The sequence below is a fragment of the Ursus americanus genome, chromosome 7 (assembly GCF_024610735.1).
Source record: "Ursus americanus isolate L20-20 chromosome 7, mUrsAme1.1.p, whole genome shotgun sequence".
Classification (NCBI taxonomy): Eukaryota; Metazoa; Chordata; class Mammalia; order Carnivora; family Ursidae; genus Ursus; species Ursus americanus.
Genome location: NC_142133.1, coordinates 48,718,646 through 48,738,449, shown reverse-complemented (window position 1 = coordinate 48,738,449; position 19,804 = coordinate 48,718,646). Strand labels below are relative to the sequence as shown.

General features: G+C 35.9%; 1 long non-coding RNA gene across 4 annotated transcripts in view; it reads left to right on the top strand.

The window, feature by feature from the left end:
- Nucleotides 1-19,804, top strand: part of LOC123799709 (uncharacterized) — a 62,860-nt gene that overhangs the window by 4,765 nt on the left and 38,291 nt on the right. The window contains exons 3-4 of one of the 4 annotated variants that reach the window (XR_015725239.1): nucleotides 177-360; nucleotides 2,039-17,939. This is a non-coding gene — a long non-coding RNA (uncharacterized LOC123799709). Of the gene's footprint in view, nucleotides 1-154; nucleotides 17,940-19,804 lie in introns of those variants that run through there. The other 3 variants (XR_015725238.1, XR_006781676.2, XR_015725237.1) reach the window with 3 other exon arrangements.

The window sequence follows — 19,804 nt, the reverse complement described above, 5'->3', positions numbered from 1 at the left end:
ATATTTTTCACTTTCATTTATTTTTAGAAATCTGAAACTACAGAGGCAAGATAGAAAAAGTCAAAATTTCATCTTTCTGATTTGAGAATCTGTTTTTCAAAACTGCCTTAAAATATACTTTTATGCAAAATACACTTTTTTTTTTTTTTTAAAGATTCTATCTATTCATTTGACAGAGAGAGAGACAACCAGTGAGAGAGGGAACACAAGCAGGGGGAGTGGGAGAGGAAGAAGCAGGCTCCCAGCGGAAGAGCCTGACGTGGGGCTCGATCCCAGAACGCCAGGATCATGCCCTGAGCCGAAGGCAGATGCCCAACAACTGAGCCACCCAGGCGCCCCCAAAATACACTTTTGATAAGGGTAAGAAAGACTTTATAAGAAGACCTTGTGGAAAAGAGCTTTTTAATTTACTGACTGTTCTAGCTCACAGCTAATATAAAAGTAAGAGTAAACTGACAAAATGTGTAATGAAAAATATATTCCTTCTCATCACTTAAAAAAAGTCAGTTTTCATCATTTTCAAACCAAAAAAAAAATCTCCATACTTATCTGGAGATTGTTACTAAGACCAGTTTAACAAACGAGTAAAAGTACAACTACAAACAAAAAAATATTGTTGTGAATGTTTTCCACTTTGTTGATGTCTCCTGTGTGGTTTGGGGCAGATTGCCACTTTTTGTGGAATGCAATCCACATTTAAGTGGCAATCAAGCTACCCCTGTAGAGATTTCTATGAGGATGGTATGCAGGCATTGCCCTCATATATGGTGCCCAACCTATAGGGAAGTATTTATACCTTTTGGACCTGTTCCCCACCTCCCCAGGTTTTATTGACCCAAATTGTTTCCTTTCTGGAATCTGGGATGTCTTTCTATACTTTATTTCCTGCTCACTCTTTTGTGTGTTTTACCAGGTGTAGCAAGAAGGGTGCTAACACTGAAGTAATTCATTCAACCCCTCCCAACCTAAGCTTCCTTATCTATAAAATGAGAAGCTTGAAATAGATGACCTTTTAGGTCCTTCCAGTTTTGAAATTATAGAGATGCCAATGTTTATTAAGCAACATGTGAAGTGTGACACAACCAAACAGGAATGAACAGATGCACCCTCTCTGCTTTTGAAAGCTTTGAGTCTGAATCATTATTTCCCTGTGGAAATGCAGTGTATTTTGCTTTATTTATCCCTAATTATAATAATAGCTACCTACCATTTATTGAGTGCTTACAATGTGCCAGGCACTTTGCTTTAAATGTATGATTATCCAAAGCAACTTTTTAAAGTAAATATTACTATAGTTGTCCCCATTTTACAGATGAAGAAACTGAGGTATGGAGGGGTTAAGTAATTTCTCCAGGATTACACAAATAAGACATGGTGGAGCTGGAATTTGAGTTTGAATCTGACTGTATAACCCACAAGCCACTACACCTCAAAAAGGCAAAATTATGCTTTGTGATTACTTGTTAAGCACAGGATTTCTATTAGAATGGAGGGTTGTTTACCCTAGCTAGCGTGGTTTGGTATCAGGAGCTCAGGGCTAAGATTCACAAAAATTGTAACACTTGTACTTACCAGATTTTCAACATTATTCAAGAACCTTAACCAAACAGCCTCAATTTTTTTAAATAACAATATCTGCTCCACCTACCTTGTGACATTGCTAACAGTAATATGTACATATATATTTATAAACTTATATGAATATACTTTATGTAGTAAATGTATACATTTAATTAATAAATATATAAGAGCATTGTGTATATACATTAAATATGTAAAGTGCTCTGTAAACCATTAAGCCCTATAAAAACTTAGTGTTATTATTTCCTCTTATTATGTATGCATTTGATTCATCTGTTTATGGATTTTTCTGTGCATCTGTTCAGCGCAGAGTCTAGGTTGTAAATTGCTAAAATACAAGATTTATGACTTTTGACAACCTGGGGAAATTCCAGGTATTAAACTAAGCTAATGTTTAAAAATGGACTTTTAAGGAGACTTCCAGTTAAATTAACATGAAGTAATCCCATTCCTTTAGGTTGTCCCTAAAAGCTCTAGACACAGTAGAAAAAACAAGCATAGTAATATTTTGGAAGATAGAAAGAAGTTGGGCTACATAGGAATCTGGAGACTTGAATGATACGATGGTAAGTTGCCAGGTTTCCTTACTTCCTGTCATATCTCAGACGGGGCAATGCAGAATCCTCCAACCCAGCACTAGGAACAGGCACAGACAATAAAAGCTCCAAGAAAAGTCTGTTTTCCCTACACAAAGGATGGAAAAAAGAATGGCTTAATAATGGAAAGCTTATTGGCAATTCTGTCCTACTCCAGCCAAATACAGAAAAACTGCACCCTCTAATCACAGCATGGTTTCAGCAGAGCTGAGCAAGGAGTTAATTTTTTATTCAACCTTCCCTAATCCATGGACGTGAGAGGCAGCATTCCAGTTCCCCTGCAGGATGATTTTGGCAGGGCTGGAGTAGGGAGCTGACCTTCCATCTCCTGCCTGGCGAAAGCAGGTGGTGCTCCAGTTCCCCCAGCAAGTGGTATCAGCAGATTGAAAGGGGAGCTGAGTTTACCCCCCCACACTCAGATGCAACAAGACAGAGTTGGTGCCCCACTTTCACTGTGAAGTTGTTAGTGGAGTAAGGGGGGAGCCGAACTTCCACCCCACCCATTTGCAACAAGGCAGTGTGAGTCAGTGCTCCACTTTTGCCAAGGTGGTGTTGGCAGGGCTCAGAAAGAAGTTAAACATACACACCCAGCAGCCCATGTGCTAAATCTCAACAGGAGACTTCCTGCTTTAAAAATAAATAAATGATTGATTGATTGACTAAATAAGATCCAGAGCTTCATGATCTAATATCTAAAATGTCCAAGATACATGCACACACACACACACGAACAATTACTCATCCAAGAACCAAGAAAATCACAACATGAATGAGAAAAGACAACAGATAACCAATAATGAGATGAATCAAATGTTGGAATTGTCTGATAATTATGTTAAAGCAGCTATCATAAAAATACTTCAATCATTTACAAATACTCTTGAAAAAAGTTGAAAATAAATAGTACAGCAAAGAAATAGAAATATCAAAAAAACTAAATGGAAATTATAGAACTAAAAAATACATAAGTAAAATTTAAAAACTTACTATAAGGGCTCAATAGTAGAGTGAAGATAACAGATGATAGAATCAGCAAACTTGAGGAATAGACCTCAAGCTGAACTTACTCAAGGTGAACAACCGGGGAAAATTGGAATAAAATGCGTGGAATCTCAGAGACTATGGGATATTAAAAACAAAAAAAAAAAGGTAACAATCATATCATTGTAGTCATTGGAGGAGAATGAGAGGAGAACTGAAAAAATATTCAAAGAAATAATAGCTGAAAACTTCCGTAACTTGGCAAAAGACATAACCTGCAAATTCAAAAAGTTAAATTGCAAAAAAGACAAACCCAAAGGAATCCACTCCAAAACATACAACAATTAAACTTCTGAAAACTAACCACAAAGAAAACATTTTGAAAGCAGCCAGCAAGAAATGACTTTACTTATAGGGGAACACCAATATGAATCACCTAATGTCCTGTGGAGGCCTGAAGGAAGTGGCACAATATTTTCAAGTATTAAAAAGATTGTCAACCCAGAATCCTATGTCCAGTGAAATATTCTTCAATGATAAAAGGGAAATCAAGAAATTCTCAGATGAAGGAAAACTAAGAGAATTTGTCACACCAAAAATTTTTTTTAAGTGGACTCCACACCCAGCTTTTTTAAAGTGGGCTCCACGGGTCTTGCACTCATAACCCCTGAGATCAAGACTTGAGCTGAGATCAATAGTCAGATACTTAAACAGCTGAGCCACACAGGTGTGCCAAGCATATTTTCTAAACAGAAAATGATAAAAGAAGGAAACTTGGAACATCAGGAAGAAAGAAAGAACACATAAGCAAAAATATTGGTATATACAACAGACTCTTTTTCTTCTTGAGTTTTATAAATTTCTAAAATGATAGTTGAAGCAAAAATTATAACACTATATTGTTCTAAATGTATGTAGAGTAAATATTTAAGACAATTATACTATAAACAGGGCAAAGACATAAAGGGAGTTAAAGTTTCTATACTTAACTTGAACTGGTAAAATAATGACACCAGTAGACTGTGATATGTATACATGGTGTAATACCTAGAGCAACCACTAAAAAACCTATACAACAGGTAAAATTAAAAAGTACTACAGATAAGGGGGGGATGTGAGGAGTTATTGTTTCAAGTGGTTCCACATTTCTGTTTGAGATGAAAGATTATAGAAATCAATAGTGGTTATGTTTGCACAACATTGTGAACGTACTTAATGCTCCTGACTTATATACTTAGAAATGTTTAAAAATGGTAAATTTTATGTTACGCTTATTTTTACCAAAATGGAAAATAGGTAAATTAAAAAAACATTATAGAAATGGTAATCAATTTTGTAATATATAAGTGTATCAAGTCAGTACATTGTACACCTTAAACTTACAGTGTTATATGTCAATTATAGCTCAATAAAGTTGGGGGGAACACACTGTAGATCAAATAAAATTTTCAAAGTAAAATTTTCAAAAATGCTCACGTAATTCACAGGATGGCAGGAAAAAAGAAACTACAGATGGAAAACAGAGTACACAAAAAATAAATAAAATGGCACACTTAGTTGTAACATATCAATAATTACATTAAATGTTAACAGCCTAAATACACCAATTAAAAGATAAAATTGGCAGAATGGATTTTAAAACATGGCCTAATTATATGATGTCTACAATAAGCTCATTTCAAATACAATGATATAGGCAATGAAAGGTATTTAAAAAGAAATATCATACAAACATTAATCAAAGGAAAACATGAGTGGCTGATAGTATATTAATATCACATATAGAAGACTTAAGAGCAAAGAAAATTATCAAAGATAAAGATGGCCAAATTGTGGTAAAAGGGTTAAACCACCAAGATGGCATGGCAATTCAAAATAGGTATGCACTAGACAACAGAGCTGCAAACAAAATATGAAACAAAAACTAAAAGAAATAGAAGAAATAGAAATTGACAATAATAGCTGGAGACTTCAACACCCCCTCTCAACAACTGATGGAACAACTAGCCAGAATATCAGCAACAATATAGAAGAGCTCAACACCAACAACCAAAAGGATCTGGTCAACATTTATAGAATACTTCACCCAGTAACAGCAAAATACACATGCTTATCAAGTGCTCATTGACATTTACCAAGATAGATCATTTCCTGAGCCATAAAACAATTCTTACTCAAAAGAAATAAAATCATACTGAGTATGCTGTCCAAGCACAATGGAATCAAACTAGAAATAAATAACAGAAAGATAATAGGAAAATTTCCAAACACTTGGAACAACACATTTCTAAATAATGCATGGGTCAAAGAGAAAGTCTCACTTCAAGGAACTCAGAAAATAAGTGCAAAACAGACTCAAAGCAAGCATAGTAAAGAAATAATAAATATAAAAGCAGAGAGCAATTAAAATTGAAAATAGGAAAACAATAGAGAAAATCTATAAAAGAAAATAACCTCTAGCAAGATGGACAAAGAATAAAAGAAGATACTAATTAGAAATACCAGGAATGAAACAGGGAATATCACTACAGACCCTGCAGACATCAGAAAGATAACAAGGAAATACTATAATGACTCTATACGTATAAATTCAACAACTTAGATGAATGAACTAGTTCCTCAAAACACCCAACTACTACAACTTGCTCAATATGAAATAGATTATTTTGAATGGTCCTAAGGCTATTAAGGAAATTGAATTCATAATTTTGAAACTCTCAAAAAAGAAATCTCTAGACCACATAGTTTCCCTGGAGAATTCTGCCAAACCTTTCAAGAGTAATTAACACCAATTCTATACAGTCTCTTCCAGTTTAAAATATGAGAGAATACTCTCCAGTTCATTCTCTGAAGCTAGTCTTACCCTGACACCAAAACCAGATAATGACAGTAAGGCAAAAGAAAACTACGGGCCAATATCTCTCATGAACTTAGTTGCAAAAATACAAAATTATAAATTGATCCCAGCAATATATGAAAAGATTTCTATATCATAATATAGAGGGGTTTATTTCAGGAATACAAGGCTGGCTCATGTTCAAAAGTCAACTAATGTAATCGACCATATCTACAGACTAAAGAAGAAAAGTCATACAATCATATCAGTTGTTGCAGAAAAGGCATTTGATAACATCCAACATCCATTCATGATTAAAAAGTCTTAGTAAGCTAGGAATAAAGGAGAACTCCTCGACTTGTTAAGAATATCTACAAAAACCTACAGTTAATATCATAACTATTGGTGCCAGCCTAAATGCTTTTCCCTACAATGTCCTAGAATGTCTACTCTCACCCTAGTGAAGTGGCAGGAAGTTTTAGCCAGTTCAGTAAAGCAAGAAAAAGAAAGAAAAGGCATGGCCTACAGATTGGAAAGGAGGAAATAATATTGTCCCTATTTGCCAATGACATTAGTGTCTATGTAGAAAATTCCAAAGAATCTATACATACACACACATACACACACACACACACACACACACACACACACAATCACACAATCCCAGAACTTAATAAATGAGTTCAGCAAGATCACAAGATGCAAGATTAACACACAAAAACCAATTGTATTTTTATATGCTAACAACATTTGTTGAGGAAACTGAAATTTAAAACACAATGTCATTTATAATTGCTTCAAAGAAAAATGCGTAGGTATAAATCTTATGAAACATACACAGGATCTGTATTCTGAAAAATCACAAAATAATGAAAGAAAGAAAAGAATACCTAAATAAATGGATAAATACACTGTGTTCATGAATTGGAAGACTCAGTGTAGTAAATATGTCAATTGTCCCCAAATTGATTGCTATAGATTTAATGCGATTCTGATCAAAATCAGAACAAAAACAAAAGCAAGGTATTTTGTAACATAGGCAATTTTACTGTAAAATTTCTATGTATAGGTGCAGGAATTGTAATAACTAAAACAACTTTGAAAAGGAAGAATAAAATAGGAAGAATCACACTATCCAGTTAAATCTCAATATATATGACAGTGGTCAAGACTGTATGGTACTGGCCCAGGGATATACACATAGATCAATGGAATAGAATAGAGAACCCAGAAATAGGCTGGCACAAATATACCTAAGTGATTTTAACAAAGGTGCAAAAGAAATCAATGAGGAAGGATAGCCTTTTCAGGAAATAGGGTCATAAAGTAATTGGACATTCATGGGCAAAAAAAAAGAATCTTAACATAAGTCTCATACTTTTTACAAAAATTATCTCAAAATAGATTACTGACTTAGATGTCAAACAGGTAAGTAAAATGTAAAACTTTTAAAAATAAGCAAAAATTGGGGTGCCTGGGTGGCGCAGTTGGTTAAGCGTCTGCCTTCAGCTCAGGTCATGATACCAGGGTCCTGGGATTGAGTCCTCCCATCGGGCTCTCTGCTCAGCAGGAGTCTGCTTTTCCCTCTCCCTGCCACTCCCCCTGCTTGTACTCTCTCTCTTTCTCTGTCAAATAAATAAATAAAATCTTTAAAAAAAACTTTAAAAAAAATAGGCAAAAATCATTGGGACTTAACGCTAAGCAAAGAATTTTTAGATTTAACACCAAAAGCACAATCGAATCCATAAAATGAAAAATTGGTAAGTTGAACCTCATCAAAACTGAGAATTTTGCTCTGTGAAAGATCCGGTAAAGAGAATGAAAAAGACAAACTATAGACCAAAATTTGCAAACTGTAAATCTGCCAAAGGACTTGAATCTAGAATATATAAAGAACTCTCAAAACTCAACAGTAAAAAAACAAACAATCTAATCAGAAAAAGGCAAAGGATGTGAACATACTTATCACTGAAGATGGTATACAGATGGCAAATAAGCACATAAAAAGCTGCCCAAGAGTCGTTAGCAAAATAAGATTTTAAATAACAATGAGGTATCACTACATACCTTCAGGATGGCTCCAATAAAATATAGTGATATACCAAATGCAGGTAGGGATGCAGAGAAACTGGATCACTCATACATTGCTGGTAGGGATGTAAAAAGATACTGCCATTTTGGAGAAGAATCTGGCAGTTTCATACAAAACTACACTTGCACTTGCCATATAACCCAGAAATTGCACTTTTGGGCATTTATCCCAGAGAAATGAGAACTTATATTCACACAAAAACCTGTACACAAATGCTCACAGGCATTTTATTTGTGATAGCTCCAAACGAAACAACACCAATGTCCTTCAACAGGTGACTAGTTAAAAAAAAACTGTGGTACAGTCATACCAGAGAGTACTACTCAGCAATAAAAAGGAATGAACTATTAATACACACAGTGCCCTGGATGAATCTCAGGGGAATTATACTGAGTGGAGGAAAAAAACCAGTCTCAAAACTTTCCTTTTATATCACATTCTTGAATAATGAAATCATAGAGATGGAGAAGAGATTGAAGGTTGCCAGGGATTGGGTATAGTAGGAGGGACAGGCTGGCTGTGACTGCAAAAGAGTAACATGAGGGATCTCTGTGATGGAATTCTTCTGTATCTTGATTGTGGTGGCCATGCAATTCTACATATGAAATAAAATTGCATCAGAGTTTGCATGAACCCACACACAAGTGCATGTGAAACTCGTGAAAACTGAATAAATTCAATGGATTCTACCAATGTTAGTTTTCTGGTTGCAGTATTGCATAATACAGGATCTCTCTGCAGGGGAATCTATAATTATCTCAAAAAAAAGTTTTTTTAATTGGTCTTTTGAGAATAATTATGATATTGAAGGGGGAAAGGCAACCACTCCTTTTATGTCCATAAATATTTTATCTACAGCCACTTCTCTTTGTTTTTAGGGTTACCTGGTTTACTTTTTCTAGTGATTAATTCTGAGTTATGTTTAATCCCCCTTTTTCTCTCCTCTCCATTTTTCCTGACAAATAATCAATAGGTTATTTGGATCTGATGCAAGATTATTTAGAGTTACATTCCAGTATAGAGACTTGTGGTTCTCAAACCTATGACTGATCTTCCTCATCATCCCAAGGGCAGGGAGAGCATTATGGATGTTGGGTACTGTCTGGTAGACAGCGCATATTAGTGTGTAAAGAGCGTGCTTTTGTTGCTACAAAAGACAAATGCCTCCATTACTGATCCTCTAAATCACCTTGGATGTTGAAATGAGTGGGGAGATTTTTCTGCTCAATTCATTCTAAGCTGCCTTCTCCCTTGGTTGAGAATCAGGCATTACTCTTTTCTAAAAAGAGTTGTGGCTTATTAGAATTCAGAGAGCACAGTGTTTACCAATAGAAATAAAGGTCAGAATATGAAGACCACATAATTGATTACAAACATTTGAAAGAATAGTAGCATATGTCCTTGGCAAGTAAAATGTTGTTTTGTGCTCCCATACCTTAGCATATGCTATTCCATCTGTCTGGAATGCCTTCTTTACATGTTTCAAATTTTGCTTAGGTGTCTGCGAATCCTTCAGAGTCCTTTATCCTACAGATATAATCATTCCCTATGCTGTACTATTTCTATAAAGAGTGCATAATTCCATTACAGTATGTAAGATGGAAAGAAGCAGTACAATATAGTGATTAAGAACTTTAAAAGAAATAAAATAAAAAGAACTTGAACTCTAACACCAAACTGAGTTTGAATCCCAGCTCCACGAGCTGTGTGACAGTGAGCAAGTTATTTAACCTCTTACTGCCTTAATTTCCTCATCTATAAAATGGCAATAGTACTAATACTTCATTTATTTATTGTAAGGTTTAAATTAATATATGTAAAATGCTTAGAAAAGTACCTGGCATATAATAAGCACTACTAAGTATTAACTGTTATCTTTATTTTTATATTTATTTCACTTAATTAGACCATAAGGTACTTGAGGGCAATATAAATTATCTATTACTGTGTTCAAATTATTACAAAACTTAATGACTAAAACAGCAAACATTATCTCATGGTTTTTGTGGGTCAGGAATCCAGGAACACTTGGTTGAGTCCTCCGGTTCAGGGGTCTTACAAGACCCTAATTAAGGTGTTACGTAGGCTGGTAGTTATCTGAAGGCTCAGCTAGGGAAGGATCGTGGGATGAAATTCCTCATGGATGTTGGACTGAGGCCTCAGTTCCTCAGGGGCCACCCTCAGTTTCTTGCCACTGGGCCTCTCCATAGGGTAGCTCACAACATGGCAGCTGGCTTCCATTGAATGAACAAGCGGGAGAGGTTGAGCAGGACAGAAGTCATCCTATTTTTATAACCTGATCTCAGAGGTGACATCTCTCACGTTTCCTGCATTCTGTTTGTTAGAAATGAGTCACTAGGTGCAGCCCACATTCGAGATGAAGGGATTACACAAGAGCAAGAATAAGAGGCAGGATCATTAGGAGTCATGTTAGAGGCTGCCTCCCAATTATTCCCATTCCTCCCACATGCAAAATATACTCACTGCCTCCCAAAGTTCCCAAAAGTCTCATCCCAGTATAGGCAGGGACTATATCTTCTTCATATTTGTAACTATAGCCACTTTTTTTTTTTACTGATTTGATCAAAAGAAAAAGGATAATCTTTGTAATGAAAGAAAAGAAGATAATCTCATGTCACTAAAACTTAAGCTATATGAATAAAATTCTGTAAGTAAAAATGTAATGAACAAGATTTTGGGAGGCACCTGGGTGACTCAGTTGGTTAAGCATCTGACTCTTGATTTTGGTTCAGGTCGTGATCTCATGGGTCATGATATTGAGCTCTGCATTGGGCTCCACACTCAGTGGGGCATCTTCTTGAGATTCTCTCTCTCCCTCTCTCCCTCTCTCTTTGCCCCTTCTCCCCAGCTCGCTCTCTCTCTTTCCCTCTTTCTCTCTCTCTCAAATAAATTAATTTAAAAAAAAGAACACGATTTCTCTTAACTAATATTTGGAATGCCCTGAAATTTTTGGAGAATTTAATAACTACACAGATTTTAAGCATTCATCATTTTATTTCATTTCCATGTTTGGCTTGAGTGTGAAGATATTTCAAGAAATCATAAAAAAATCAGAAGGCAAAACCTAATCTTGCATCTTAAATTTCTATAAGCTCATCCATATATTGTTTTTCTTCTCTCTTTACAGTTGGATTCATGATAGCGAGGAATATAGATATTTTAAACTCCCTTTTCCAAATCAACTCCTGATCATGGATATCCAATAAAGTACAACCAACTAAAACACATCATTACATTGAAATAGAACTTTCCTAATCCAGCCATATCTAGGGCATTTCTCCAATCTCAGACTATAGGTGCATTCACATGTGATATGGAAGGAACACAGTAGGTATATGCCATACCATGTGACTCTCTGTCTCTATCCCTCTTCTCTTCATGCACATTTTTCTGAGGCATAAGCAAAAGCCACAGAACCAACTGCTTTGTCCTGGAGCCTCTCCTTTGACCTTCAGCAGCCTGTTGGAGAAGGGCATTCAGAGAAGGGAGAGGGAAAGGGGATTTTTTTGTGTGTGTATGTGAAGAGCTGGATTCAATGCCATGAGGAAAACCAAAGGAATTGAACCTGGAGGGAACAAGGTGTATGTTTTGATGGCAAAATAATTAAAATCTATTTTTCTTCTTCCCAGTCCAGTGGGCCAGAAAACATATTTTTCTCTTTAAAAACTATGGGATTTTAACTTAAGTTTTTAGATTTAAATTATCTAAACAACAGGAGATTTTCAAACTACTTCATTTATCAGGCTAAAAATCCTGGTACCCTGTTCTTATTTATTCCTGCCCCAAAAAAGTTATTTAAAAAAAAAAAAACCTGTAGGGATCATTAGGGTCCTAGTGTTATTTTTCATGAGAAACTATGAAGGATATTATTCACAAAAAAAATTAAACAACATATTATAGAAAAAATAGTTCTGTCCGTGGACCACCAGTCTCCTGAAATAGCACTTCTAGGGATCTCCTTGCACTGCCCACTTATTAAATCCAGTAATCTTTCTTGTGCTGCTCACTACTGACCCGTTTATTCTCAAAACTACTTCCTAGCATGAACTTTCAGTTCAAATCTAAATCAGTCTCCTTTCCTCTGTTCACACTATTGTTGCTCCCTGTCCCCATCCCTCTGCTAATCTAATGCCCTTCTCTCAATCCCCTGAAATCTGATCCTTTGCCTCAGACCCCAGATGATTTTTTCTCAGAGCCTCCCCAGATCATGAGAGCTGTCCTGGATCTCCCTTCTGTGGATTTCTCTTACAGATGGAATTTTCAGTGCTTAATTTGTTTCCTAACCAAATATCCTTTTTTAGTTATCATATAACCTTTTCATGAGTGAGCATCTATCATAAAGCTGTACTCAGAATATTTATTTTGCAGTTTTAGACCTTTGGAGATTAGTGGGTTATGAAGTGTCAGTTATTTCTACAGATGCTGTACAATGCTACCAAATGGTGATAAACAGTGCTGCATATTCTTGAAATTGAAAGGTACAGGAGCAGAAGAATGTGTTTTTCCCAAATTAAATAGTGGGTTTCTGCATGACCTTATATCAAACGCAGACTTTTAAATCAGCGTACCTAAATGAACTAAAACAATTTGCAATTACACAGTCACCTGAAGGCGATATATCTTTAGAGTGTCATACGAAAAAACGTGTGTGTGCGTGCACATGCATCTGTATGTTTGTATTCTAGGATATGTATGGATTCCTTTCCTCGCGGTTTCTTATTTCTAAACCTCTTTAATTTTCAAATTTTCCTGAATATTTACTAAAACTAAGTCCTTTTGGGTCACTTTGTCAAGTTTGCTACTTTCCCTGGCAAGAATTTTATGCAGCTCCTCCTGAGGCCGGGAGGTAAACATCTCCGTGCTTCTGAACTAAATTGCGCTGAGAGTGACAGGTTTTTTCACCCTTCCTTCAGCGGTTTCTCACATAATTTTCCGATCTCTCTTACTTTGCTCTCCATCCATTTCTCCATATAAAACACACAAAACACATTTATAGTCAGCAGCCAAAATTGCTTGTCTATTTTCCACCAAACAGAAGATAGTACTAAGCCACTTAGGAAAATCCATCTTAATTTTACCCTCTCATGTGGCCATCTCAGGCAGGGAGCCAGTCTGGCAATTTTTATTTACTGACCTAAGTTACCAATTTAACAACTTTTGCCAGTTTCTCCTGGCAAATTATAGTGTGTGTGTGCGTGTGTGAGTCTTGGTTCAGTAGTTTGCTTCATATTAAATTTAAAGTGACAGTCTCCCTTTCAGGGGAAGAGGAAAAATAGCTGGTTTTATCACACTCCATGGTTAAATTATAGGTTTCTTTTTAATTTTCTCTTTCCTGCATCTGTCCCAACCTAGCACAAGTGTTTAAGTAGTACAGTAGTGCTGAATTAATATTCTGTCTATAATACAAAAATTGTAATATGTCAGGCTGCTGACTTACAAAAAGTTCTAGGGGCGCCTGGCTGGCTCAGTTGGTGGAGCATGCAACTCTTGATCTCAGGGCTGTAAGTTCGAGCCCCAAACTTCTAAACAAAATCTTCTTAAAAAAAAAAGTTTTTAGGTGTCTTCCCCTATATTAATTATCATTAATATTAACCATAATTTTATAAATTTCATTTGCTGGAAATGAAATTTTTAATTTTAAGACTAATGCATAATTAGCAGTTTGACAAATTACATCTTAAATATCTGATAATGAGGGTTTAAGACAGTGAAACTCCTTAATTTCTTAATACATTGCCCTATACAGACACAAAAAGAGAAAAAGGCTGTCTCAGACAATCCATGTTCTTTCTATGATCTGAGCCCCAGTTCTTTCTTTAGAATTAATGGAGTGCCTAAAAATAAAAATTAATTAATGGACTGCCTAAAATCTATGACTCAACATACTATAGAGGAAGTGATAAAGCATTGATCCAACAACTCCCAAGAATGAAAACTCCCAACAATTTCCTGGACTGGTCTTCCTCTCTAAATATTCAGCCCTCTGGACCCGGAATTACTTGAGAGTAAATGTCATTATAGAGTTGTTATATTGGTTTTCTATTGCTACATAGCAAATTATCCCAAAACTTAGCAGCTTAAAACAACAAACATTAATTATCTCACATAGTTTCTAAGGTTTAGAAATCCAGGAGTGGCTTACCTGTGTGGCTCTGGCTCAGCATCTGAAAAACATGATTCTTTTAAATATATACATAGAATTGCAAACAAATGGGTTGCCTGAGTGTCTCAGTCAGTTAAGCTTCTTGCCCTCACCTCAGGTCATGATCCCCTGGTCTTGGGATTGAGGCCCGCATCTCAGGCTCCCTGCTCAGTGGGGAGCCTATTTCTCCCTCTCCTGGCTTTGTGCTCTCTCTCACTATCTCTGTCTCTCTCTCTCTCTCATATGAATAAATAAAATCTTTTTTTAAAAGATTTTTTATGTATTCGTTTGAAAGAGAGAGAGCACAAGCAGGGGAAAAGGCTGAGGGAGAGGGAGAAGCAGACTCCCTGCTGGTTGGGAGCACAAAATGGGACTTGATCCCAGGACCTGGAGATCATGACCTGAGCCAAAGCAGATGCTTAACCATCTGAGCCGCCCAGGCGCCCCTCCAATAAATAAATAAAATCTTAAAAAAAAAAAAAAAAAAAAAAAAAGAATTGCAGGGGCGCCTGGGTAGCGCAGTCGTTAGGCGTCTGCCTTCGGCTCAGGGCATGATCCCGGCGTTCTGAGATCAAGTCCCACATCGGGCTCCTCCGCTGGGAGCCTGCTTCTTCCTCTCCCACTCCCCCTGCTTGTGTTCCCTCTCTGCTGCCTGTCTCTCTCTCTGTCAAATAAATAAATAAATCTTTAAAAAAAAAAAAAGAATTGCAAACAAGTAAGCATATTTTATTTTACAAGAATGTTTCACTCAATTAGAATGTATCATGCGTTTCATTATCATTTCAATTGATTTCTGATCTTTTTAAATTGAAGTATAATTAACATACAATGTTATATTAGTTTCAGGTGTACAACATATTGATTCAACAATTCTATACATTATTCAGTGCTCACCATGATAAGTGTAGTTACTATCTGTCACTACACATTATTATGAAATTATTAACTATACTCGCTGGGCTATACTTTTCATCTCTGTGACTTATTTTATAACTGGAAGTTTGTACCTCTTAATCTCCTTTGTCTATCTCACCCATCTCCCACCTACTTCCATTCTGGCAAACACCAGTTTGTTCTGTGCATTAAAGAGGTTTTTTTGTTTGTTCATTTCTGTTTTTTAGATTCCACATATAAGTGAAATCTTATGGAATTTGGCTTTCTCTGACTTATTTCGCTTAGCATAATACCTTCTAGGTCTATCCATGTTGTCACAAATGGCAAGATCTCATTCTTTTTTATGGCTGAGTAATACTCCAATGTATATATATTCCACATCTTATTTATCCATTCATCTAACAATGGACACTTGGGTTGCCTCCATATCTTGGCTATTGTAAAGAATGCTGTGATAAATGGTACATATATCTTTTTGAATTAATTTTTTTCATTTTCTTTGGGTAAGTACCCAGTAGTGGAATTACTGGATGGTATAATATTTCTATTTTTAATTTTTTTGAGGAACCTGCATTCTGTTTTCCACAGTAGCTGCACAAATTTACATTCTCACCAGCATCTTATTCTCCAGATCCTTCCCAACACTTGTTATTTCTTATCTTTTTGATACTAGCCATTCTGACAGGTGTGAGGCGATAATCTCATTGTGGTTTTGATTTGCTTTTCCCTAATGATTAGTGTGTCATGCATCCTTTGAAGTGTCTTGTGTATGTTGTATGTATATCATCATCTCTGCAAAAATATCTATTCAGGTCCTCTGCCCGTTTTAAAAATCAGATTGGGGATTTTTGGTGTTGAGTTGTATAGTATATATTATATATGATATTAACCCTTTCTCGGATATATCATTTGCAACTATCTTAACTAAGTTGACCTATTAACTAGGTTGCCTTTTTGGTTTGTTTAAGGAAACCTCATATATAATGGAGTCAGGAAGCCCTGAAGGGGGAGCTTTCACCCATGTATGCCTTAACAAGGTTTCCTTAATCTTCACAGCATCAACGTAGCAAATAATAAAGGAAAAAAAATTAAAACATCAGTGACAAATCATGGAAAGATTAAGCAGAGAGCCATTAAAAAGAAATTGAAGATCCATTATAGAAAGGTGAAGATGGTGTATTTCAACGGGCAAGAAACAAAGAATCAAAAGTTTGGGGTTCTAGCCCAGTTCTCTTGGTTATTTGACTTTAGGTAAAACATTTACTTCTCTGTGACTTTGTTTCTTCATCTATAAATTGAAGAGGTTGGAAAATCATGGTATCTGAGATCTCTTTCTAAAATGATGTGGCTCTGTGCATCTAAGTTCTAATCGGCAAGACATAGAGGTATACAATAAGGTAAAGTCAAGCAAAATTCACAATTTAAGGAAATAATTGAAGAAAAAATTCTGAAGCAAAAACAAAACTTAATTTACAGGTAAAATTTAAGTTGTCTCTAAGAATAATCCTCAGAGAAAGACTCCCACCACTCTCCATCGCTAGTCAAGCAAATATGAAAGAATAACCCATCATAAGTGAAGCAATAAACAAAACCATAATTGTAATTAAAGATATTAAATCTGCATTTTCAAAAGATTATGATAATAAAGTTAATAAAGACAGAGTAGAGTTGAATGATACAAGGAATAAAATGTAACTGATATAAAGTCTGTAAATGTACTTCCTTTCAAATGAAAAGATTCAAATGATTCTTTTATAAAAACTACACAATAAGCATAAATAGCCTCACTCTATAAATGACTTTATCTAATTTCAAATAAATTTTTAAACTACCCAACCATAAGGAAAATGGTAAAACATTTTTAAAAAGATTCAGAGAGGAAATACAGATTATAATGATGGAATTTTTAATTAGCTTTATTGAGGCATAGTTAAAATATAATAAACTATACATAAAGTGTACACTGGTAAGTTTTGGCATATGTATATACCCATGAAACCCTCACCACAATGCACACAATGAGCACAGTCATCACCCCCAAAAGGTTCCTTGTGCCCCTTGATAATCTCTCTCTCCTACACTGCCCTGCCTTCTGCCTGTCTACGTGATCTACTTTCTGCTATTATAAATTACTTTGCATATTCTAGAGCTTCATGTAGATGGAAAAACACAGTATGTACTCTTTTTTTGTCTGGCCTCTTAGCATAATTATTTTGAGATTCATCCATGTTATAGCATATATGAATAGTTCAACAATTTTCATTGCTCAGTAGTATTCCATTGTATGGATATACCACAATTTGTTTTTCCATTCATCCATTGACAGACATTTGGGTCATTTCTAGTTTGACACTATTACAAATAAAGCTGATATGAATATGTGTGTAAAAGTTATTGTATGGACATATACTTTAATTTCTCTTGGTTAAATACCTAGAAATAGAATGGATGGGTTATGCAGTAAGTGTATGCTTAAATTTTAAGAAAAGTGCCAAACTTTTTCAAAGTGGTTGTACCATTTTTCATTCTTATCTCCACATCCTTCCTCTACATCCTTACAAACACTTGCTGTGAACAGTTTTCTAAATTTAAGACATTCTGGGGTGCCTGGGTGGCACACTCGTTAATCATCTGCCTTTGGCTCAGGGCATGATCCCAGTGTTCTGGGATCAAGCCCCACATCAGGCTTCTCCGCTAGGAGCCTGCTTCTTCCTCTCCCACTTCCCCTGCTTGCGTTCCCTCTCTCGCTGGCTGTCTCTCTCTGTCAAATAAATAAATAAAATCTTAAAAAAAAAATTTAAGACATTCTAATTGGGGTATAGCAGTATCTCACTGTGGTTTTTGATTTGCATTTCCTTAATGGCTAATGATTTTGAGCATCTTTTCATATGCTTATTTGCCATCTGTGGATCTTTGGTAGTGAAGTATCTTCTTTTGGCCATTTCTATGACAGATTGTCAGATTTTTTTAAAGACTATGTATTTATTTGAGAGAGAGCAAGAGTGGGAGGGGGAGAGGGAGAAGCAGACTCCCTGCTAAGCAGGGAGCCCAACATGGGACTGGATCCCAAGACTCCGAGATCATGACCTAAGCCAAAGGCAGATGCTTAACCACCTGAGCCACCCAGGCACTCCTCAGATTGTCAGATTTTTTTTTAAATTTAATGGTTTTGAGATTATTTATAAATCCTAGACCCAAGTCCCTAGCAATTATAGTGCCTATCTCATTTCTTTTTTTATCTCTCAGGAATCACTTTCCTTCATTGCCCAAGGTGTAGTGTTGAAAACTATTGTTTCAAATATTTTGTCTGATTCTGTTGTTGTTTCAGGTGGGAGGATAAATCCATTTGCCATAGCTTCATGTTGGCCAAAAGCTCAAGTCCATTAATCTTTCATAAAAGCTACACAAAAATCTTAAATAAGCTTAAATTTCACAGAGAATTCTATGTAATTTTACAACAATTAGTAATTTGACAGTACCAGTTTATGGGAGGAAATGGTAAAAATTATCTTTAAAAGAATTCTCTTCAGGGAGAAAGTCCAGAAATAATAATGGAATGTTTTTAAGCAATGAAAATCCTAGACAAAATATTTAAAAATCTTTGGGATAGGGGCGCCTGGGTAGCACAGTCATTAAGCATCTGCCTTCAGCTCAGGGTGATCCTGGGGTTCCGGGATCGAGTCCCACATCAGGCTCCTCCGCTGGGAGCCTGCTTCTTCCTCTCCCACTCCCCCTGCTGTGTTCCCTCTCTTGCTGGCTGTCTCTCTGTCACATAAATAAATAAAATCTTAAAAAAAAAAAATCTTTGGGGTAGAGCCAAAAACAAATATAAGTATTGCTTGAAAAGCTTACATTGACCAAAAAAAGAGAACAGAGAAACCCAATTAGTCAAATTTATACTTTAGAAAAATGAAAAGGAAACTGAGAAGGTATAATAATAAATTTAACAGTACAAGTATAGTATTAGAAAGTGATAACTGGGGCGCCTGGGTGGCTCAGTTGGTTAAGCCTCTGCTTTTGGCTCAGGTCATGATCCCAGAGTCCTGGAGTCAAGCGCCAAGTCCGGCTCTCTGCTCACCAGAGAGCCTGCTTCTCCCTTTCCCTCTGCCTGCCGCTCCCCCTGCTTGTGCAGTCTCTCTCTCTCTGTCTCTCTGTCAAGTAAATGAATAAAATCTTTAAAAAAAAAAAGTGATAACTTAGTATGAAAAATAAAACTACAAATTAACTCTGATTGAAATGCAAGTAAACCACCAGCCCAACTAATTTTTTTAAAGATTTTATTTATTTATTCATGAAAGACAGAGAGAGAGAGGCATAGGCAGAGGAAGAAGCAGGCTCCCTGCAGGGCTCCGGCATCATGACCTGAGCCAAAGGCAGACGCTTAACCAACTGAGCCACCCAGGCACCCCAGCCCAACTAATTTTTAAAAGGTACAGAAAGTACATAAATTAAGAAGACCCAAATGAGAAAGAAGATATTGCACTGATAAATATATATATTAGGAAATGATGTAGCCAAAATATTACTTAATACTTATCATTGGGGGATGGGATTACAGGTAACTTTTATTTATCTCTTTCTCTGTGGGGTGAGTGTTTTTACATTTTCTGCAAAGAACACATGGTACTTTGTAATAGAACCAGTATTTGGGGAAAAAATAT